The following is an 8,528-nucleotide window of genomic DNA, read 5'->3' as shown; positions in this document are numbered from 1 at the left end:
TTAAAAGGGGGAAAAATGCACTGTAACAGAGTGAAGTTAGAACACCCACCAGGTGCTCCAGCTAACAGTTGAGCCATTAGTACTAAGCAGCTCTATAGAACCAAGTTCCAGACAAGAAGATAGAAGATGTTGAAAACGAAGATTTCAGCATAACAAATCACCGCAAATTCAGTGGCTTAAAACTGCCCACACTGATTATCTCATGCAAGGGAAGAGGATTACACAGGAGTGTGAACCTGCAGAGGCAGGATCAGAGGGATTACACTGGACTCGAGCCACCAGAGAAGCCATCATGGACAGAATCTGAGAAGAGAGAAAAATGCAGCCATGAGAGATGGAGGTGGTGGCTGGGCCTTCATTTCTGAGTCTCCAGTTACCCCTCCAGGTTCAGCTGATCCCCGGGGTATTTCCTTCCTTGGGTTTCATGAGATTTTTCCTGACACTTTCAGTAAAGCAAGGAGAAGCCCCACACCATTCTCTCTGATGAGTCAGGGTGGGGTTTCTATGTCTTAGAACCCAAAGAGCCATAACTTGAACTGACTGAAACCTTTCTCTTGTGGGACAAATTTCCTGGTCTTTTTTAAGTCAACTAGAAAGTATTTATTCCTCATATAGGATGTGTTATATGGCAACAGTTTGGATCTTAGTTCTACAACTTCCAAATGATGCAAACTTGAGCACTTCATGTACAGTCTAAGCCTTCTTTTTTTTTCCTGTAAATTAGAATTAAATGTTTGCTTTGCAATAGATACTTTTTCAACTGACATGAGACCCGTATGTCCTATAAATGTTTACTTTTTTATTTCATTTCCTTATTTTTTTCCCTTCCTTTCTTCCTCTCCACATAATACTGTATTAGTTTTCCAGGGCTGCTGTAACAAAGTGCCATGGTCTTGGTGGCTTAAATAACAGAAATTTATTCTCACAAATCTGGAAGCTGGAAAGTCCAAGATCAATGTGTCGGCAGGTTCACTTCCTTTTGAGAGCTGTGAAGGACAATCTGTTCCAGGCATTTCTCCGTAGCTCATCTTCAAGTTCACATGGCATTCTCCCCGTGTGTGTCTCTGTGTCCAAATTTCCCTTTTTATAAGAACAGCAGTCATGTTGGACCCACCTAATAACCTCTTGTTAGTGTAACCAATTACATTTGCAATAACCTTACTTCCAAATAAAGTGATATTCTAAGGTGCTGGATATTATAACTTCAACATATGCATTTTTTGATTCACTGACAATCATGACACAATTCAACCCATATCAAATATATAAAACATATTGAATAAGAGGATCATTCTCCTAATTCATCTATTCAATTCTGCAAATAAGAGGATCTTGTCTTCTAAGGTATAAACACACATCTCTATAACAACTTCTCAGGGGTGACAGAAACAGTTGGCTAACATTTTCCGAGGCTTGTTTTGCATATACAAGACCTTCCGGAGTTCCCATTACCTGATCACTTTTCCAGAGGATGAACAGTGACCTCTAGCATCTCGGACAGCATTTCTTAGGATTCTTGCAGTTGCACACAGGGGCATGTATTGTGTCAGACATTATTCTTTCAAGTTACTGAGCCCCAGAGGAGGAGACTTGGGGAACTGGCTGGGAGAACAAGGGGGGGAAAGCTTCCAAGGTCCCATCTCACAAGGAACTGCAGGAGCTTGTTATGGAGTGGTCCTCTGATCCTAAATTAGCCCAGATTCTGGTTTGGGTTCAGGTAATGGATCAGGGCCTTGTCCTGATTCTACACCTGCTCTTCCAACTCAAAGACCAGAAACACAGCAAAAGTGAATGGCCAAGACATAGGGACCCAGGAAACGTGAGAAGGCCTGAAAGAATATCACTGATGAAGAGCAACAATGAGGAAGATCACTGTCTCTGAAGACCAAACAAGCTACAGGAGATATTCCCAAGAAAGGTAAAGATCATGGCTTCTGTCTACAATACTTCTTTGGTTTTGTAGTTTAGAAATTTAGCCTTTAGGTTTGGTGACTTGGTCCAGCCTGAGATTGCGCTGTGATTTCCATTCTCCAACATAATTCTCTTTCCTTATCTCAGTAGGAGAATCAAATAGCATATTAATATAATCCATTATACAAGATTTCACCTAAAGCATTCAATAAAAGCTATTTTCCAACCTTTCAGTCTGAGCTTAAGTAAAGTCAATCTAGTTTAATACATCATTAACAAAAGTTGGTGTATGTACCGATAGTTATTTGGGGATGAAGACTGGGGATGGAGGGAAGTTTGAAGGATAATTTAAAGGTCACTTTGATTTAAGATGAGTTCAACTTTAGCAATGCAATCTCACTGCATTTACTATACATCGCTGTGATAAATGTAAGGCAGGAAAACCAACCTTTGTATTTTCTATCTATAATTAATGAGTGGCTTCTAGCAGAGTTGGGGAGCATAGAAAATTGTGATTACAGGAGACCCGCTCACTTGGCGATGTCAAGTCTCCTAGAGGCCACTTTAAACAGGCCCAGGTGTCAGAATTCTCACTTGTGCATTAATGGGGTTTTACAGTTCTTTTTTTTTAAGTCATGATAGCATGAAACTTGATTAGAAAGAAGACAGAAGAGACTAATGGTAAGATTATGGTTTGAGTTATTAATGCCAATTACAGAGCATGAATGCTACCACTAATAGTAGTGTGGGGTTTCCAAGGAAGTGTTGGGGGTGAGGGGTTGTGAGCACCATCCCCATGCCCTTCTTTGACTTCTCTGAGCAGGATCTCCCCCAGTGGCCTCACAAACCTAGTCCACCCCAATGGGACAGGCATAGTGAAAACTTCCCAGAAGGAACCTTAGTCTTACTGGGCATCCAGAATTCAGTCTTGCCTCCCATCAGATGAAGCCCAAGATCTGGGGGCTGCTAATTCCCAATCCTCTTTCTCCCTCCTTCCTGATCACATGAGAATGGCATCCAGGAGACTGAAGAGATCTGCAGTCCCATCCAAGATTAGTGGGGGAAGTGCCATGTTGCATGGCAAGTGGGAGGTCATCCATACTGCATGTCTTCCATCCTTCCCATGACACCCCACTTCCTGAATCCAGCTCACGGAGTCTACATCAAGCTTCCTGACAAAAGGAGTCCTACTCCTAAACCTCCACCCACGGACAAGGGCCTCATCTTGAGAGCACAGGCTGCCTGGAACTGCAACCCTGCCTGATGTGAGCCTTGCCCACCACACTGACTTTACTACGTGTCCTGCGCTGCTTGCCAGAATGAACCCTGTCGCTCCCCTTGACCCACATCCCAGGAAAAGATGTGATTTCTCCATTCCCCCACTCTCCTTCACAGTGGACATCACACAATCTACCCAGTGAATCTTTGTAGCTAATCTACAAAGAATTCAGACAAAACATAGTTTATTTCATCCAGGATGTATTGTTTTTAAGACTTTGATCAGTGGTTGTCAACCCTGACAATGTACCTAACATTTTTTTTAAGGCCAATGCCTATGCCTCACCTTTCTGGAGACTATGTAGTGATCAGTGTTGGTGGGATTGGAGCACTGGCATTTTTGCTGTGAAGTGCAGCCCTGGGTAAGAACAAGTAAGTAGCCAATTAACTAGTTCAACGCTTCCTAATCCTCTGGTTGACTGCACAAGCCCTGCGTTAGAAGGGCCCTTTTCAGCACCCTTCCAACTTGCACTCACTGGATCTCTTGCTCCTGAATGATAAACTTTATGTTAAGGTTGCATGCCTCCTATTCCCCACGCCTGGTCTCCAAAGTGAAGTAACATGATTTTGGGGGAGAAAATATCTGAAGAATGAAGAAAGGACAGTGCTCCTGATTGGAAGATCTAACCAAATTGCTGGAGCAAGCAGAATGGCCAAACTAATGTCTCGGGCCCCACCTTATGCCAGGAAAATTGCAGTAAGAAATTCATGAAGCTTGAAAGGGGTCTTGTGAGGCCCTTTGGTCATGGACATTCTGCACAGATGAAGACAAGCCCAACTTTGCTGACTTCCAGGGAAAGTTCCATGGGAAACTCCACCTAAATGCCTCCAGAGTGTAACAGTGCTGCTATCTAGAAACTTCTCTACCTGACCCCCTCTCCACAGGCTGTGGTGTTGGCTTCCTGCTGAGAGAGAAAGAGAGGACCCCTTCACAGCAAACAGCGATACACCTGCAGTTAGACAAAACTGTATCTTACTTCAGTCTCTTCATATTAATAAAATATTGCCATATTAAAAAGTTTGTCTCACTATAAAGTACCATTTCAAGGCTTTATGTTAGAAAATGGCATGAGCTACTACAACACCTGATACCATAAATAACACCTAGAAAGAACCAAAAAGAAAAAACCTAAACAAAGAACAAAGAAATTATAGTCCAACCCAAAGACTATTGACCTTTTATTTTCCATTAGTGAGATAGATAGAGATAGGGAAAAGAGGGAGGCAGATTGACTTGGCCTTTATTAACCTTCAAAGGAACCCCAATGTTGATATCCTTGCTTTGATACTGGACTAAAATCATGTGGGGTGGTACCATTAAGGGAAACAGAGTGAAGGCACACGGACCTCCCTGTACATTTTTATCCAACTTTCTGTGTACCCAGAATTATTCTAAAACTAAAAGTTTAAGATGCACACAAGAAAGGAAAGATACTCAACCCACAAAAGAAATGAAGTTGGACCTTGGAAGAGAAGAAGCTTGTGAATGATGGAAGAACTACGGGAATCATCACGAGCAGTTGAAAGAAGGAGAAGGAGGAGTAATTGCAAAAGCGGCAGTTGTTTCAACTATAGTGGTACTGATGGTAATCGTTGTCAGAGTTGTAATTATAGTAGTAATGGTAATTTTAGTAGCAGCAGTACTTTTAGTCATCATTATTATAGTAATTTTAACAGAGTAACAATTGAGTAGCAATTATAGTAGTAATAGCAATTGACATAGTGGTAATAATAATTGTAGTAGTGATAGTTGTAGTAATAGTAGTAACAATTTTAGTAGTAATAGTAACTACCACCATCACCATCGATTATAGCAGATGTATTAATAGTAATTGTAGTAGTGGTAGTAATTGTAGCAATAGTGGTAATTACAGAAGTCACAGTCGTAGTAACTGTAGTTGTGGTGGCAGCAGTAACAGTCACAGCAGTAGTGGTAGTTGCAGCGGGGGTAGTAGTAGTAAGCAGTCACAGTGGTAATAGTAGGCAGGAGTAGTAGTTGATAGGAAGTATTTGCATTCCCCACCATTGGGGCAGAGTGAAGAAGGAACCATGTCAAGGTGGAGGGTTACTAAGAGGAAGTAAGAAGCTTCCCAAAATAATGCACTCCCAAAATACATAATTTTTATGCAACTTCCCAGAATGCAGTCTTCATTGTGAAAGCATGTGAAGAGCTCAAAGCATGTGAAACAGTACATTGTGCATTGAATCCATGAATATGTTTGTTGTGGGATGTGGATTTTGTTTGTTTAATTTGCAAATTAATGCCTCAACCTTCTATTAATTGTCCCACATGATATAACTCTTGTGGGTTCTTCTAGTATTTGGAAAGCCCCAGACTCTCTCGGACTTGGCTTTCTCCGTACAAATCAGCTTGAAAAGTAAGTACTCTGGCAGATTCAACAAACCTAATTCAAGGTTCGTTACTTCTGAAGCATTTCCCACCATCTACCCAAATGAGAGACAGGGTGATGGAGCTGGAGACAGAATATTACAGAGACTCTGGAGATGCTTGGGATATAAAACACCTACTATGTGCTTGATGCCACTCTGGTCATGGAGGACTCAGCAGTGAACAAGACAGTCATGGTCTTGCCCATTCTCAAGAAAGAATGACAAGGAGCACAAAACTCACCAAACGAGATGATTTCAGATAAAGGTTAACTAACTCCAACTTAAATAAAAACCAGGAGATGCGATAGAGAGTAACGGTTTGCAAGGGCTCTGGGTCGGGGAAGGTCTCCCTAGAGAGCGACATTTGAATGTAGACCCAAGAAACAAACAGGAGCAAGCCAAGGGAAAGAAGACCAGAATAAGGAAAATAAAAACCCTACTGTGAACATCAATTTGGTCTTTGTGACAAACAGAAGTGGCTGTGAGGACAACTGTAGATGAAATCAGAGAGGAAGGTCAGAGCCAGGCTGAGTTAATATATTTGGATGGATTAGGCATGCGGGTGTGAAGAGGGAGCTGCAGTGAGAACAGTTTCTAGATTTCTGTTTTGTAGCACTAAGTAGCACCAACTGGGACTGGAGAAGAGGGCCCTGGGCCTAGTGCAGGACTTCACAAGCACAAGGCTGGCTGAGGCACCCTTCTGATCTTGGGTCTCTGACTTGTGAGCCAGGATAGCCCAGAGTCCCAGTGCCCAAGTCCCACCCTGCAGCCACTTCCCTGCAGGGCCTGGCCAGCTCCCCAGGGGCACCACCTCAAAGCAGGTGCAGGGACCCACAGACCAGGTTCTGCTCTGCTCCCTCCACCCTAAGCCTGGGCAAATACCACTCCCCCATGTGTGTCCCCAGCTCTTTTGTTGGGGTCCCTTCTCATTCCTATTGCTGCTATAACAAATCGCCACAAATACGGCAGCATAAGTCAACAAAACTCATTTTCTTGTAGTTCTGTCCCAAACACACCACACGGGGCAAAAATCAAGGTGATGGCACGGCCTTCCTTCTGGTTTTGCCTTTTCCAGCTTCTACAGGCTGCCTGGATTCCCACTAGGTGTTGGCTCTCACTCAGTGAGAGAACGGAAGCGGGGCACTACTGCACACCATAGCTGGTGGGGGATGGAAAGTGCCCCCCAAAACCACTTCTCGGGAAGAGATGAAAGTCATTGCTTAAGAGTAAGAGTAATCTGGAGCACCCAGGGGGTTCCGTTGGTTGAGCATCTGACTCTTGGTTGCAGCTCAGGTCATGATTCCAAGGTAATGGCATTGAGCCCCGTGTTGGGCTCCACATTGACGTTGGAACCTGCTTGGGATTCTCTCTCTCCCTCTGTCTCTCTGTCTCTATCTATGTCTTTCTCTCTCAGAAGAACTGGGGCGTGGTGGTGAGCAGCCTCCCCTGGGAATTCTCAGATAGATCTTTACTGCTGTCTCTACCTGGAAATCATGCATCTCTTTAACATAGGCTGTGTCTCCTCTTGCCCCTTGCAAGCTCTGCACACCCACCGCCCTGCAGGGGTGAGTGCCACGGGGGAGAGGTATCACATTAAGTTCGGGGCCTCCGGCCCAAACATGCCTCCACTTCCAGGAAGCACATTGGCTGGCTCTACTGCAGCCCCCCCTTCCATGGACACAGTTTCTAATCTATATTCTTCCCAATCATCCTTCTCACAGCAACCCACCAGATACGGTCCATAAAAGGAACCTGCCTCTCACTCATGTTAGGATGGGTAACATTTTCAATCATAACACATTTCAATCATTAAGGAAAATAACTCTAGAGAGTCTCCAGGGAGGGGGAGTGAGTGAGGAGAAAGCATGTCCCTGCTTCTCAGATTACCTATGTTTTTGAAAAGAAGATTGTCAGTGAGAAAATGGGACTTCTTCTGAGTCACTAAAATGGTAACATCTGTGCATATGTAAAGGGAGAGAGTCCTAATCGTCTCTCACATCTGCAAAATGCCTTTGACTTGGAAAAGCATATTCATGATCTGAGCCCCCCACCCACAGAGACAGCACGGAGGCTTAAGTGTTAGAGGTCCTATTTACAGCAGCTGAGTCAGAGGGCTCTGGGTGCCTGGAACCTGGTAGGATGGCAGTGCTCCATCACAAGAAAACTGTCCCATACATGTCATTGAGCCTTCCCAGCTAGATGGGCAAGAGTCGCCTGAAAGGATAGAGACCAGAGACTTTATCAGGCTCACGCCACACACCATATGAACTGTTCCTGACTGCTTTCTGTAGGTGGTGAATCTAGTGGGAGACCTGCTTTCACTACAAACTAGTAGGAAAGTTTGGGGGGCGTGCCTACCCCTCAAATACCTCTAACTGCTGGCCAGATACCATCGTCCAGCGAAGAACACTTCAGAGCTCTGTGTGATGCTGAAAACTCCAAGCAGTTCTCAAAGCAAAATTTAGTGAATGCCCACAGTGGGCCAAGTCAGGGGGTACCAGGATGGATCACAGGAACCAATGTCTCCTTCCAAAGTGGGCTCCCTCTCCTGTGGTTCTGTGCTTACACAGCCCCGTGGAGTGTGCAGCAGCAGCAGGAGGGCTGGACGAGTCATTGTTTCCAAGAGGAGCCAGCGAAGAGGCTGCTACACACCCCTGTGGGCCCAGGAATGCCCTGTCCAAGGAGGATCCCCACAGTCAACCCCTGGTCTCCAGGCCCTAGACTATATTACTTGGATGAAAGTCCTAGAGGTGGAGCCAAAATGGCGGAGAGGAAGGGAGCTCTGTAAACTCCCTCCGCACCGTTTTTCGAACTGAGAGGGATATTACGTTCAACTGAGAGAGCGGAAGGAGAAAATACGAACTCCAGAAGGAATAGAACCTCAAGGATACCTGAGTGAGTGGGGGCGAACGGGGGAGATCCGAGGACGGGCCAGCCCGGACGGGCAG

The 8,528-nt window shown here is 44.6% G+C and overlaps 1 long non-coding RNA gene across 1 annotated transcript in view; it reads right to left on the bottom strand.

The window, feature by feature from the left end:
* Positions 1-214: 214 nt before the first annotated feature.
* Positions 215-8,528, bottom strand: part of LOC115293294 — a 13,315-nt gene continuing 5,001 nt past the window's right edge. Inside the window, exons 2-3 of the long non-coding RNA XR_003909475.1 lie at positions 927-1,080; positions 215-303 (exon numbers count right to left, since the gene is read on the bottom strand). This is a non-coding gene — a long non-coding RNA (uncharacterized LOC115293294). The remainder of the gene's footprint in view (positions 304-926; positions 1,081-8,528) is intronic.

The sequence above is a fragment of the Suricata suricatta genome, chromosome 6 (assembly GCF_006229205.1).
Source record: "Suricata suricatta isolate VVHF042 chromosome 6, meerkat_22Aug2017_6uvM2_HiC, whole genome shotgun sequence".
Lineage (NCBI taxonomy): Eukaryota > Metazoa > Chordata > Mammalia > Carnivora > Herpestidae > Suricata > Suricata suricatta.
Note: the sequence above shows the minus strand (reverse complement) of the source record. Positions and strands in the feature narration are given on the sequence as shown.